Source organism: Papilio xuthus, unplaced genomic scaffold (assembly GCF_000836235.2).
Source record: "Papilio xuthus unplaced genomic scaffold, Pxut_1.1 DF828780.1, whole genome shotgun sequence".
NCBI classification, from domain to species: domain Eukaryota; kingdom Metazoa; phylum Arthropoda; class Insecta; order Lepidoptera; family Papilionidae; genus Papilio; species Papilio xuthus.
Genome location: NW_013529869.1, coordinates 923,880 through 940,318, shown reverse-complemented (window position 1 = coordinate 940,318; position 16,439 = coordinate 923,880). Strand labels below are relative to the sequence as shown.

General features: G+C 32.1%; 1 protein-coding gene and 1 long non-coding RNA gene across 3 annotated transcripts in view; both read left to right on the top strand.

The window, feature by feature from the left end:
- Positions 1–16,439, top strand: part of sdk (sidekick cell adhesion molecule) — a 39,220-nt gene that overhangs the window by 1,006 nt on the left and 21,775 nt on the right. The window lies entirely within an intron of this gene.
- LOC106128406 (uncharacterized) lies at positions 852–1,793 on the top strand. Its single transcript, XR_001228447.1, has 2 exons — positions 852–929; positions 1,160–1,793. It is a non-coding gene; the product is annotated as an uncharacterized LOC106128406 (long non-coding RNA).

The window sequence follows — 16,439 nt, the reverse complement described above, 5'->3', positions numbered from 1 at the left end:
CGATTTAGCAAAAATAAAAATTCAGATCCAAAAAGTCCAGTTCAAATTCGTTATAATGTTCAAAATGTATTAATAATGTAATCAATTAAAAAAAACTATCATAAAACCATGTTTTGCGTATCATAACTCGTAAAAATACAAGAGAAACTCGCGGGATATGATAATTTATAGAAACATACAAGAACAGACAATTTAGCACCATAATGAAGTTAGCTAACTTAGAGTGGATCTAAAATATTCAATTACCAATTACGGTTCAGTTTGCTTGCTTATGCACAGACGTATCTAAATTGCAAAGGATAATCGACTCTAAACGCAACATAATTTATTTAAAATTATGTTATACTAGAAGAAATTAAAATATACACTAATGGTATCCAAAAATTAAATTTATTGGTTTGTAAATCGATAAAGAATCGATAATATATTTATAAACTTTTAGCTTTAACTGTAAAACTTTTAACATAAACCCATTAAGTGGCATGAAACGGAACGCGAACTGACATTATAACAGAATCGGGCTCTTAAATGCATTTTGTTCTTGTGTACAACGATGGGAACTTTAGCCAAGCGAAACGGATCTCAATACGATATTTACAGTAGCGGCTAACGTAATATAAAACTTCTTTGTTTTTATAACCAGTGCATGTCGGTGACTTCACGTACAGAGTATTTACTCTCGAATCCTACCGAACGACATTGTTACTCTGGATGTCATATTTATTAGTGTTATTGAAGTACTAGCTGACTACGTCCGCGCTTAATTAAAAAAAAAAAGTTATTAGTAGCCTGTGTTCTTCTAGACTATGTTCTATAGCCATGCCAATATTTATTTAGCCGTTTTGGATTTACCTTCTAACATTCATGCATCCATCTAAACTTTCGCATTTATAACATTAGTAAGACGCTATTCTTATCGTTGCATAAAGGTAAGAAATAACATCAATGATTATTTCGTATTTCACAACTTTGCATCGATCGTAATATATTCAATTATGAATCATAACGTGTTGATATTTAATTATCCACATAAAAAATATAAAAAGATTATGAACATGCAGAAAAAATGTCGATTGTGGATACATAATTTATTCTCAAGTCCGTTGTACACGGGTCGGGTAAAATATGAGACGACTTTATGACTGAATAACTCTTTCAGTGTTCGAGGACGAGGACGGGCGTACAAGCGGCCTCACAGAAATGCATTCACGAGCACGCACGAGAACCACTCGAGGCACATTTCGAATACATCCTGTAGCGGACTAGCGCTTCTATACCGACATCTCCTTGTGTATTACAAATATTATTTGAATACACTGGATAACAATTACACATATTCACATGATAAGTAAAGAAATTAAAATCCCTGTTCATATTATTAAGCTTAAAAACAACGTCATAAGTATTGTAACGATGTGACTATAAATAAATAATATACATGGTGATATCCTGTGGAAAATAATGAACAAAACGAGTAATAAGTCTGGGCATAATTTAGGAAGTTTGTATGAAAGTTCTTTCTTAAGGCGCAAAAGGAGTGCATGAGCAAGGTAACGTCGGCGGCGGTAAACATCGTCATAAAGGCTGCACTGTGACTCCGCACGCCGCCAGGTTGAAGCAGCTGCTGTAGCTCTCTATGGAGTTATTAATATTGAAGCATGTTGCGACCCGGGTAAATACACCCAATGACGCGTACCCACAATATCAGATTCAGTACAATCTTAAAGCACCACCAACCTTATATTCCATTATTAGTGTTTTGTTTTTAACTTTCTTGCTATCCAAAATGTTAATAATTTCTCATGAACCTACGCAGTCGATAAACTCTGACCCCTACCCTCGTTCTAATTAAATAAACAAGTCTTCTTGGAAATTAGTAATCATCGTAAAAAATCTTATTAAAAGTAACGGAAATTTAATAATTTTGTTAGAAAAAAACAACAATTTGCACAAAGAAGAAAGATAATAAGATTATAAACAGTAACTAAGCTTATTATAAAGTTTTTCGTCAATTGTGGTAAACAAAAGTAGACTCTGTATGATTAATGACAATTATTTAGTATACTTTAGAACTCGTGTTTTCAAGAGTGTGTTCGTCAAATCTTCTTGTGATAAGAAAATCTTTAAGTTGCGCAATTTGTTTAGTTGTTAAAACGTTAAGTGTTATACTGTGTGCGACCGTGAGCAGTAATTAGGAATCACTAAACCGTATCTCGCTGCTTTCACAGTTTTTAGTTTAAACTGTGTCAAATGTACTTACGCAACAGGCGGCTTTGTGACATTTGCACACATAATGTACTGCAGTATATTTATTTCTTTTTTATTATAGTATGTAACAAAATATCTTGAGAATCTAAGAAACATTAATCTACTAGTTTGTTAGTAAAACAAAGATACTTTTGTTATATTCTATAAGCCATGATTGAAATAATTATTCTACAAATTACTGTAATTTGGCGATAGAAGCATCATTTTACCTTAAGGATTGTATTTACTACTTTTGTTTAGATAATTGAAGGGAAATTGCGATAAATATTTTTACTCTAGTATATCATTTATATGTTATCTTCTGTGTTTATTCAAAAGTATTTCGTTAATCATTCAGGATGAGGAATATCTGGGGTGTGGGGTAGGATATCCGTTTTAAGTAATGAGCGGTTTACACCGGGAAACGATAAAGCCGTGAAATTATTGCAGGGAACGCTTTTTATTGTTGCGTTTTTATATCTAAACCAATATAAGTAAGGAGGATATAATACACTTTTACTGTCTAACTAAACTCTCCTGTATTAATAACGGGTTCCAGATTTTGTAGACAACATAATTACGAACCCGTAATTGGCCAGCGTTGTTGACTAATATCTAGTCACCTGGGGGTGACCTATTGGAATAGGCTCTGTGCAACTCGATAAAGTCATCTTCCGACGACTATGACGATAGTAAGGAAATCCCTATAGAATTAGTATGTCGAAATCAATTTAGTTTAATAATAGCGGGAAGTAGAGGTCCAATGAAATAGACAACAATTTGGACAAGAACGATAGCTTGCTAGTATCGTTACATTTCCCCAGTGACTGCTTTCGGAAGTCGACACGACGTTTCGGAAATAATCCAGAGTCCCGTTCGCTACAAGCGGACTACCCCTTCTATATTATTTAAAACAAATCAATCGAAGAAAACCTCAAAGTTTTCACGTAAGGTTACAGGAATATGTGAGTTAAGTTAAACAGTTTTATTTAATAAGTCACTGCTTTTATTAATACATTTATTTTAAAATATTTCATATTTTTTAAAATACAACTGAAAGTCAATTCAAAGTTATCAATTTATGAATACGCTATTCATTGCCTGGCTATGGTAATACGAATTAAATATTTTCTATCATAAGCAGAAAAATAAACTGCCCCAGTTCATTATTTAATGGCATAGCCAGGTCACGTGTCGTTTACTTTGCTATTATATTTCATGAACTGAAGAGTTATTTGTTCACATGGTAACCGTTAAAGTGTTACATTATGAATGTAGTGTATCATGGCAATGTCATAGAAATTTACGTCAGATAATACTAGGTAAGGACTTATGTATAAAATACTGACAATTGATATTGGTAGCCAAAGATAACTTCGTTGTCAATGGATTGAGAGAACATCCTTAAAACAAAGAACGTGTCTATGGATATACATGCAATTTACTAACTTTTTAATTATTTTTTTAATCTTCATTAGAGGCAAATATAATCTTTTGCTGTCATTTTAAATTACATATGTAGCAGTAAAAACTTATTGAACTCGCTTAACTTAATTACTAACTTTTAACATTAAACTATAGTCTAAGCGTGACTTCATTTACTTTGACTTTATTAAATGAACATTTTGATTAATGAACTTAAGGTATATCAGTACCATAATAGCTAATATATTTACATGTTTAATAAACACATTAAGGAATTTTTCACCTAGTATCTTCTGTAGTGCAATGTAATTTAATTTCTTCATTTTTCCTGTAACCAAACAGCAACATAATTATAAGTACAATTGTATACAAATAAGGACTAGAGGTTAAATGCATGTCTTACGCAAGTATGATAAAAAAATAGGTCAAGATTTATACTAGAACTGGTATAAATAAAAAACAAAAGAGCAGACTGTGTTAACTGATAATCATTTTACTTAAAAATATCCGATACATCCGTTTGTAAAGCAGGATAACGTCTTGGCACAGTGCATGGCTGGATTTAGATAATATCGAAGCCAGAACAGACCAATTCGTTATTGTTCGTGAGTATTTCCATACAATATCAATGAAATTCAGCAATGGGAGCGTAACGTAACTTTTACCAGACTTTTATTTCAACTTAGTGTTTCCTCTCGCGCTTTTTATGCTTGAATATGCTAAAACGATGGACCCTAATACATTTTGTTCTTTCTTTTTTGTATTTTTACTGTTTCTAACAATATCTAGGGCAATATTGCTATTTTTATTAAAATTTTAAATGTTAAATGTAATCACATGTATCTTTGTTGTATATTTAAAGGCAGTTTCGTGTCCAGGAATAGTTAAGCATATAAACCAAACCACACCCAAAGCTCTTATGACCACCGTGAGGTGATAAACATTAAATGGCCCAAATCCAAATTTCACAAGGGCCAACCTACGTGACAGGATGAGTTCATTGCCGTTTACATCTTTTGAAATCCAATCCGAGCTCAGAAGATTTTGCTGCTAATCAAAATACTGATGACGCAATAAATATTATTTCACAATGTTTATGTTTATGCCTATAACTAGAAAAAACTATCGCAAATACTTGTACTTATAAATTAATTTTTGAACTTTGTCATAAAAAATTATTACGACGTAACTCGAGTATGTTGGCACGTGCGAACGATTTTCAAAATTTTATAGCAAATACATATCGGGTAATACGTTCTGAACTGCGTATTGCAGAGTTCTTATTGCTCTTTTAGTTTCAATGCTAAAAGTTGATTCTTAAATCACTTTATATGTAATTAACTTCATACACCTGTTTCGAAACATTCTAAAATAATTTTGAAGAAAGTACTTGAAGATTTCTTAAAAGTTTCGAAGATTTAACCTTTGCGACATATTATTTTTGATCAATACATTTACGATTAAATTTCATTTTACACTACAATATGGGGTAACATGAACTAAAAATGTTAGTTATAACTTTTATTTAGTTTTTATAACTTTATTTTTAACACACTATCGAAGCTGAAAATATTTTATTAATAAACGTAACTTGTTTATGTACTTTCAAAATTGTTTTTGATTAATTTAATCCACGTCACTCTTCTTTGAAGTTATAGAATTGAGTTTTGTAATAAATCTGCTTAGTCTGACGTGATAAAATTGGTAACATTTTGTTCAGTTTACACTGTCACATTGTCAGGAATGTAGCACGCTTTTAATAAAATAAGCAACATAATACGTCAAGTTTGCCATTAATTATGGTAGGACAAGACGCCGTACACGACAACGGGAGTCGTTTAAAACGGGACTATGACCATCTTAGTGGAATGGAAAAAACTAAAGTTCCCGTTGCGCGGCTCCTGATGAGGTTGCGAGCAAGTGACACGAATGGAAGGATCGATTAATTTCTATTTTTACTCGTGTTCGTGCTGCCGTCCGGCCGCGGCTCGCGGCTAAACAAAGGATCACCCATTGGGTCCTAAGAGTCTTTTCGTGTTACACCCAAAACTGTCCTATCGACTATCTTAATTTGATTACCGATGGAAATTTTAATTTTTCTTACTTTTACAATGCCGATCAATTCTAATTTAGCTAAATAGGGGTATTTCACTAAAGATTGAATAAGCGTTACCTGACCCTGGTCTATAAAGCTAAATGACCCACCTAACCGTTCACTTAGAAACACGCTTATATGAACATATGTGTGTTGACTGGGGTTACCTGTGTATATTTATAGATTATATTTTTGGTGTCATACATTTATTTGATATAAATAGATAAAATAACAAGAAAAATGAGTATTATGTTTGCATTAAAATTGTACACCAATGTATCAAGTATGTATAATACTTTTTACGAACATTCTATAGAAGTTTATTTACAACCCAGTCACTTGAGTTACAGTTCGTTAGCTACAAGAGAAATTATAAGAGCAATAAAGGAGAAGCCCTTAAGGGTCTAAACGTCATTAAAGTTAAAGTTTTAACAACCTAATTTCGTTGTACCTTTTACTGATGGCGACAAAATTGTATTTGTTGGTTATAGTTAAAGGGTTATTATAAATTGTAATGTATGTATGAGATTGAATATGGATGGTTATAAAGGTAGAGGTACACCGGAGAAAGTATGGATGGATTGTGCGACAGAGGATATGCGTAAAAAGGTAGTGAATTCAGGTGTGACGGTTGATAAAGTCCATGCCATCCATGGATAAATATTCCGTAGATAGAGGCAGATTGATGATGAATGTATAAAAAGAAAATAGAAACGTAACAAATACTTTGGACAATATAATTTTTTTTTTCACAACCAGTACATCGACAAATGTTTTATGAGGCAGCGTCATTTTCAGCTGGACAAAGTTACATTCGCTTAGCCAACTTAATGTAGATACGTATCTTAATATTTTCAATTTGCATTTTGCGTTTTTTCTACCGAAATTATTTTTATCTTAAACAGTTTCGCCTTTTCTTAATAAAATGAAGCTAATAACAGTACGAGCAAGTACATTTCTCTCCCAGCGCCAGTTTGCCCGCTCAATTTATTTTTAAGGATTTTCTTTTGCCCGCGTAAACTATAAAAGCATTTCTCTTTTCGCTTAAATTGGCCTTCATTGTTTTTGTTATAATATAATATCCGTATTACTTAATGTACAAGTAAAGTTCTATTTCAATATTATTCCAGAAGTTTTTATTTTCTTTCATACGGACTACGATGGGGACTATTAAAATTATGATTCTGAAAAAAAAGAAAAAACCTTGTCTTCAAACATATTAATTTAAAAAATTTATGCAGCCGGGGATTAGAACTACCAGACGATCAAGTGTCTGGCCAAAAAATACTTTCAGTGCATCGTGTGAAGCGAGCAAAGAATCCTTGTTCTCTTGCGTCATGAGTTTGCAATCTGTCATCGTCTTGCAGATGGTGACATTCTATTTTTGTTTTATTTTTTACTAAAGTCATAAAGATTCTCTACGCTAAATATAAACCACCCAGAACTAATTAGTTGGATGAACGCAATAAAACTTTAATTATTTGCTACAACCATGCAAAAATTTTAAAATTTTAATTTATTATTTAAAATTGTCTCTAACAGGATTGGTAATTGATTTTTTTTTATTGCCGTTGGAATTTTCCTAGAGCCCTTCTTAGGTTGTCAATTGGGTGACTTTCAGAGGTCGAGCAGTATTGCGCAAACTTTATTGCCGTCTGGGGATTTGTGCATTTTCTTGCATCTCGAATACATTAAAAATTAAATCAAAATCTCTTTTTCGCATCGGTATCTAAAAATATTCCTGTACGTATATTTTAATAAGCATCATTACAAGAACCTGAATTCAGAATAAGTATATAAATAAATAGTTTGAAATTGCCAAAAATATGAAACAAACAACATACTGTTCTTTGTTTATATAAAAGATAAAAGAATTATTATTTCCATATTATATTAAACAAAAAAACTATTAATTAGATTAGAGTATCGATAGTTTAGCTGCGGTGAGTTTTGTTCGCTTTTGAATTCCAAAGACCGGTCGTTGCGCGGTCCTGCATTATGTACAAGTGCCGTTGGACGACCGGCTTAGGGATTGTAGGGCTTGCATTGTTACATTGCTGATAACATTATACTTGATTCATTCTTTATAAAAATTTTACACGAAAAGATTTACTTAACCACCTTACGATTTTTATTATTACAGTCAATATCGCCTTGGCTCTTTAAGTTAATCGGTATTTAAAGAGACAATGACTTCCCTTCCTAGTGCATGTTACAAAATAATGAGTGTGACAAAGGTAGCAATTTAAATTTAATATCTTGAATGTATTCAATTTTACAATCCCAATTTTGTTGAAATCTTTCGCTGTCTCAGTAGAGCGTTTATTTCTCCTACTATAATTAATTAATACCATCTAATGCAAAGCCTAAAATCCTCAAGCTATTAGTTACATGTCTATTCATTTACAATATTTCCGCGGTGTTCATGGGTACATAGATATGTATTGACTTTTGGTACTATCGGGGATGGTACCAAGGCGCTGACATAACACACTATTAAAACAAACAACTATTACTTTTGAGGCAAATTCTAAATTTAAATGATTGATTCAATAAATTCCAGCATGATACCTTCACGCGTTTTTGGGAAAAACCCTCAAAAGAAATACATTCTAGAATTCAGGACCAAGGCTTTTGAATAAGCCAAGGCGTGTTTTTTTTATGAAAACATGTTCAAAGTATGATATGTTTTGGTACACATGTTTCGGCTGTGGAATAATATAGTTATGCTGTGTCCATTGCTAATGTGTCAAGTGATTGCGGAATACAATGCGAAATGAAGTCATGAGAGTTTCAAATACCACTTACGTTAAGAGGCCAAAGACTTAGGAAATGGGACGTCGACATTCCATCATCATTCAGACTTCAATTAATAATAATTAGTAATTTCATTGGTATTTTTAAGAATTAAGAAAATGTTTTAAAATTTATGGAAGATAATATACTTTTTCGATGTGAAAAGGTGAAGGTGCTTTCTCAGTGTTTACTTGTGATCAACAAAATGCCACCAACACGTCTCCTATATGACTTCCTTATTGATGTACTAGTAAACTTAATATCAGCACGTCCATTCTGTTAATTGTGACAAGAATTGTTTTATTTTAAATGTGAGTATCTAACTTCCTAAAGTTGTAACCACCTGTATTGACGTCATAATAAAATCAAGCTTAATTTTTATAGATAAAGGATGTATTATATTCTTGGGCTAAGTTCATTGGATTACCTACATAGTATACTTTTTTAAACTGCATTAGCAGTTTCTTTTACTTAGAAAGACCTTTCACTATATAAATGCAAACTAATAATAGAGATACCTAATGATAGCATCAGCCTCTCACATCTGAACTTTATTATTTCCGCATAGCAATCGATTGAATTATTTATCTTCATTGATGATTAGTGCAAATTGACTGGGGCATAGATTAATCTGTAGGGATATCTAAACAAAGTAACAGGATGGATCAAAATCAATAATTTATTGTGTTATTTTGTTCGTTTATTGTCAATTCTTTATCAGTTATTAGACTCGACTCGATTTATGTTTCAATATTGACGAAACGCTACGCCGCCGTTTAATTACCAATCTGTTTGGAACCAACTATTCGAATTTACTTTTTACTTTTCACTAACGAAACCTAGTTACTAACCTGACTGTTGGTTCTAGTGTGTTGTTATTGAATTTTGTTTGTTTATTTTACTGGTATGCAATCGAACCTGGATAAGCGAAAGAGTATAGAGTTTTTCACTTATACAGTTCTCCGTAATGTATCTGATTATTGCGAATATATACAGGTAAGCTCGCGAGTTTGATAACACTGAACAAAAGCGAAAAATAGTTCTATAAAACTAAAGTCTAATAAAGTTAACTATTTAAATATTTAATATGTATTTTCACTCAAATTAAAATTCTTCACTTTTTGACAGTTTAAAAAAAAACAGTACTCTAGTATACTAATATTTTAAAATTGAACATGCAGGTCAGGGTACGTGGTTCATATTTAAAATGTTGTACTCGAAGACCAACACACATTTAATTATATTTATTTTTGATTTAATATTAACTTCAATACGGATAAACGAAAGAACCTCACCACTTTCCCATACCTTATATGAACTCTATGTAAAATTCCTTTTACAATGAGTACGACTGGTACCGCAATCTTAAAAGTAATCTATGAAGAAAATATGTTATCCCATTATCTATATCACTTACCATCATGTAAAATAACCAGCTCGTCGAGTCGCATGATGATATTAAAACCGCCTTATGCATAATTATATGTAGTGACGTTAACGTGTGCCTATTTAATTTAGTCACATTAAAAGGCGATGGGACACAGTTATAGTAGTTGCTTATTTATTAATTTTTTGTACAACTTAAGAAAATACAATACTAATTCATTAAAATAAATAGAGTACTAAATAATAATAATTAAATAAACATAATAAATGTATTTTTGTACCATCACCAGCATGGGGTAACTATTCCATTCAAATGTGTGTTAGAGTAGTTATCACGGTAAATTGCAATCTTCAATCGAATTATATTTGAAGCCGGAGATCGAAATGCAGCTTGAATAGTTCCTGTTAATGCCAAAACAAGTTCCTTATACATTAAACGAATATGAGTCTAATAAAAGCACCAAGACATAAATACATAGAACACCGTTACTCTTCCTGCAATTGCTAGAGCCACTTATTAAAAACAATTAAAACTTTCAAAGAACAAGACACTACGTCACACTTTTACTTCAAAACTGTAAACAGACATAATATTTTTATTATTAAGAGCAAAGCGAAAGTCAAGAGAGCGCACTTTAATTTATATTTTCTCTTAAACGATATGTACAGCTGCTATTAACGGACACTGAACCCCACAATTAACGCATTGTAAATCAGATCTGAACAATTAACATTCATTGAGGGGTTTGAACGCAACCAACAAAAGCGATCCAGTACAAACACCAAAGTTTCATGAAAGCAATAACATGCTGTATTAACCGTAATTCCATCGCTTTTGAACGATGCTAAGATGTTTGTTTGTTTAATCGAAAGACAAACACTGAAGCCAATGTCTCAAAACGTTTTAGACTAATTGCATTGAAAATAGAAGTAAAATCAAGCGGTATTCGAATATTATTGTTATCTCAACTTTGGAATACTCATCTAGGTCCAAAATAACTGGTGATAACAGTGTTTTCAACTAACGCAGTACAGTAGACTATACGGTAAGAGAGGAATTAAATTTACTAAATTGCGAAAGCACTTGACCATTTAGTAATTGTTTTAATTTTGATCACATCCCTCACGCGATGTTTACTTGTATGGCTTTCTTATAAATTGAAAATAATGCCTTCGAAGTAAAAAAAAGGTTTCCCTAACCAATAAGGCAGAAAGCGCGAGGCGAGACGAGGGTGCGGTGTGTGTCGGGTTACACCAGTACCCAACTCCCAGCGCCTAGCGCCCAACTGTTGAGCGAGCGTGGACACGACGGAAACGCTACAAGGACACTCAACAAAAGACCAAATGTGTAATAAATGATTACATTATTACGCATAATTTTGATTGTTCTGTTTGTAGTTTTTTAGGATAACATTTCCGGACTTTTGCAATTAATATATAAATGTAACATCTGATTTGTGGTGATTATATAAAATATTATTTATGTAGGTTTCATTAAAAACTATTAGTTACGTATAACATTTTTCAAGGTTATACGTAACTAATAGTTTTTAAGTTCGGACTCCCGATATATTTTGTCATGGTTCCGTGCATGTATTTTAAAATGTTGAAGTACGCTCCCCAGAGAATGCGTCCACTGCATTGCACTGTAACGGTCAACGGTTACGACATTTAATAACTTAAAAGTACATATTTTATTTTGATATAATCAAAGAATATTGAAATTCTAAATATTTCTGTAACTATAACTTAAAGCTATTTTTTTTTATTTTATCAAAAATCCCTACTCAAATTGAAATTCAAATCAATCGGATACTTTTAACATTAAATATTACAAGTATGTGGCTATGCAAATGTTAAAGCAACAAGTTCTCATCGTAATTCAAAGCGGAGTCGAGGCGATCGCTTCTCGGAAAATAAAAATAACCTTTCCGAGGCTGTTTTAGTATGTTAGTGGTCTAGCGTTGTCCGAACGTGCCTCCGCCGTGACTCACGTAACGGAAATGCCACGCAACTAGAAATTGATGCCTCCACTTTATGCATCCATGTTTAAAAACCACTACAACTGATTATCAAATACCTTCTAAGCGGTGACGAATGCTACATCGTTCGCTGTTCCCTCGAGCTTGTGAAACAAATGTATGTAATTTAACGCCTCGATTCGACGATATGTAATAGGTGATTTCTATTATTGACATACTATATTATTGTGAAAGTAGATCATTATTCTTGATTCGAAAGCATATTAGATATATTTAATCTTAATAATGCGTGTTATTTTTTATTAATACCGATATATTAGGTATTTGAAGTTCTAACAATTGAAATTAACTTGAATAAAGTAAATAGACTTATTCTTTTACAGTGTAAAATATTACACATCTTTAGACGTTGTAGATTTTAATATACATAAGTATAGTAAAATAGTATACATGTATTATGTACACATGTATATGTATAGTAACATGGCAGTAATTTCTGCTTATAAACATGAAGGTTAAAGGAAGGCCGTGCCCTAAGAAGGAAGGAGTACGGAATGTGTGGATAGAATTTGGGGTCTTTGTGATTAACACAAATCTTAGCTTACGTTTTGTTTAATTATGTGTATTGCCACATACAATATAATAATAACCTAAATACTTATAAAATCTTTGCCAACGTAAACTGTTACATGTTTCTCCACATGTACAAAACATGTGTTATGGTGGAATTATGCAATTCTTGTTTCCAAACCGGAATACTTGTATATCTTATACACGACTATCAAGGAAATTGTAGCTTATTTACATATTTTCCTATCATTAATAAAGTAAAAGCAGTTTTACTTAGAAAATAACAGTCAGAACTTCTAATTATTTACTTGTTTGAAAAAGGTTTGTCTATAAGCAGTGTCAAAGTTGAATTGTCAGTGTCAAGTGTAATTTTCAAACATGGACGACTGACAGACAACTGCATTTGTAGATGATAAGACTTGCCTGTGTGACTAGTGTGATAACATTTAACCTCTTAATTACTAATTAATCTAAAAAATATTAACTTTAAATCTTTATTGACAATAACAAAGTTTTACGCGACGTGTAATGAAAATTTTAAACGAAACTCGTAAATTAATATACATTTATCACAAGCATCTGCGTACCAGGACATTGTATAAATTAAATAAAGTTGGAAAGGCGACTGGAGCAAAAAAAACCCCGACGAAGCTGCTATCATTAAACGAGAAAACGTATTTACCCTAATCCTATCTAGAATTTATTCATAACATCGCATTATTACGACCGAACTGATGTACATCAGACATTAAACACTATACAATGAATCTATACATACATATATAGAAATAAAATTGGAGTGTCTGTTTGTAATATTGAAATAACCATTTTTTACTACAAACATACACCTAATTTTTTTTTTTTTTACAATTTGTGTCTCTCTGTCTGTTTGTTCCGGCTAATCTCTGCAATGGCTGGACCGATTATGACGGAACTTATATTGGCAGGTAGTTGATGGAATAAGAAGTAACTTAGGCTGCGTTTAATTTAGGAAAATAAAAGAACGCAATGACCAAGTACTGTCCAGTACTGCGCGCAGCTAATAGACAGTATTTCACGCGGACGACGTCGCGGGCACAGCTAGTATACAATAAAATTCTTTGTTATAAAGTTGTTACATTTATAGCCAGTACTTAAATTAATCGTTAAAAGAATTACATTGTAATCTTAGTTCTGCTACTTTGACATGGGTTTACGCGATCAAACCATTATCATTCTAGTACTAGTAGGGAAGTAAACAGTGCACGTGCTTTATTTAAAAAAAATACGTTTCATTCAAAGTATGACAATGGAGGCTGAAACTTGAACGTTTCGAAGAGGCAGTCTTACGTACGGACATTGGCGGCTTGCCAGGACTCAACTGCGAAGTGGCACGTGAACATAGGCAGGTAAACGGATTTGTAACCTATGCTTTGAGTGGTCCTTTGACGACTCGTAACAAAGAAATCAATACATTAACAGCGTGTCTTTAGCAGTTGACTACAGTTAATATATAAATGGCTCGATACTCCGTAACAATTGAAAAAAATATTTTGAAAATAAAATGTAACTTAAATTCTACCAACAAGGGAACTTAAATCATACAGTTTGCGTTTCTAATTCTGTAGAGTTTGCGTTAAATTATTAATAGATGCAAACCAAGAGCTATTCGAGAATATTTAAATGTAAGTTTGATAATAAAATATGTAATGCAATTTGAAAAATATTGATACGCCCGTAAATCAGATAGTTGAGCTTTTCATTTTCTATCCCTAAGGCTAGACAAAATTTAGAAGTATTCAATTCATGATTCTTCAAATCATTTCTTTATGGGCTCGCTTCTGAATTGTAAAAAAATCCGCACAATAATTGCAAATAACAAAAAAGTTTCCACTGCTACTGTCATTCTTATAATTGCATATATGAAAGGCTATAAATAAAACTGAAATGCTGTTTGTAAGCAAGCGTATAACTCGAAAACCGCTCCACGAAATTGGCAAACTTTTTTTTGAAGTAAAACGTTCGTAACCGTCCTAATAAGTTTTCTAGAGAAAGAAAAATTGTAACAGTTGCAACACAATATTATTTAATTATTTTTCAAATATTATTTAATTATTTTTTACTTTATTATTAACTACCTATCGTCCGCGACTCCGTTCGCACGAAATTAAAAAAAAAACTTATAGCCTATATGGTCTTCCAGACTATGTTCTACATCTGTGCCAAATTTCATCAAGATCCGTTGAGCCTTTCGAGATACCTTCAAACAAACATCCATACATCCATCCATCCATCTAACATTCGCGCTTATAATATTCGTAAGATGCTTGTATAGAAGTTTTAGTAGTCTGCAATAAAATTATGTAAATAACACTTAATTTTTACTTAATCGTCCAAAGTGAGGCTAATAAACTGCCAATGAAGGTTTGCTTTGTGCTACTTGAGAGTGCTGTTCGAATGCCAGCCAGAGATCCGAGCGGACCGATAGCCGACGCGGCGCACGATATTGTTTGAATGCCCTGCACACACGTAATCACGCGACCTGGAGTTAATTTAAAAGCTACAGGCTGTTCGAACATACCGGCACACTTTGTTTTCCTCTACACCATACCCTAAAATGTACATTACGTTGCACTTTTGTACGTTATTTGCTTTTACGTCCATTTAAATAATAAAAGTTTTGAAAAATATAAGTCAAAAGAAAATAAACAGACCTTAAATTAATTAATATCATAAGTATTATTATTAATTTATCTGACAAGATAAATTAATAATAATTACAAGATTGATTTATTTATCTAGAATTTCGCGTGGAATTTATTTGTACTAAATATTAAGAAATAAAATGATGAAACGGAAGTTACATTAGAATCAGTTACGTAATTTAGTGACCAGAGTTTGTGGTTTTGAAATCAATCGGTCAATACACTTTCGACTACACGCTTTATCTCTGTAGATTCTAACTTACCTATTTACCAGAAATGTACTTATTTACACGAGACAGTTAATATTCATCTTAACTGTGGATTATCACACACACACACATTTACACATTTTTATAAACCTCTTAATTTAAGCAGAAGCATTTAAATTAAACATAAAAAAAATATTTTTTGTGCTATTCAGAAAGTTATAATACAGCTATAATACACAAGTACAATAAGAAAGAATTAATTTAAAAAGTATATATTTACTTTCAACAAAACGTTAATTTGTCGATTCGAAATTAACTTTGGCGATACTATTAAAAAAATAAAAAATATATCTCGTATTCTCGACACTTATTGAACAATCTTTTTATTTTAAGAATCTAGCATCTTTTCATACTTTACTACAAATAGGCGTAAACAAGTCAAGGATGTTAATAATCTTTAAGTGAATTGTGTAGTGTAAATAACAAAAAAAAATGTTTTTCGAGACAAAATTCATGCTGTGATCATGCTACGCTATACCTACATATGAATAAAAACATGTACACTAAAAACTGCGGAATTAAATCATTCAAGATTAAAACACAATATAATTTAGCCCTATAATAATACATTACAATTTATAATTACTGACTTAATGACCGGTTATGACTATAAATGAGAATATAAATAATTAATAGGGAATTTATACTACAAAACCACTTAATCAAGAGTGAAAATTTATCTGTGCTGAAATTTCGGCGGACAGTATCATCTACCCATCGAGCCGGAGATTGGCCGGTAGGGCAACCTTAATAAGCTATTTGCCAAAGAACAAAGGCTCTTTCAAATAGAGCGAACGATCATATTAGACGAGTTCAGTGATCCACTGGCTGATTAGTGGTCGACTGGCTTCAAGTTGTTTAGCTTCGATAATTGATACGATTATTGGTGTGCAGTAGTAACCGACTCTTCCACTGAACTTAATCAACCTTTGGCACTATATTTTGATGTACTGTTGTTTACTTTCAAAATAAAAGATACTTTTAG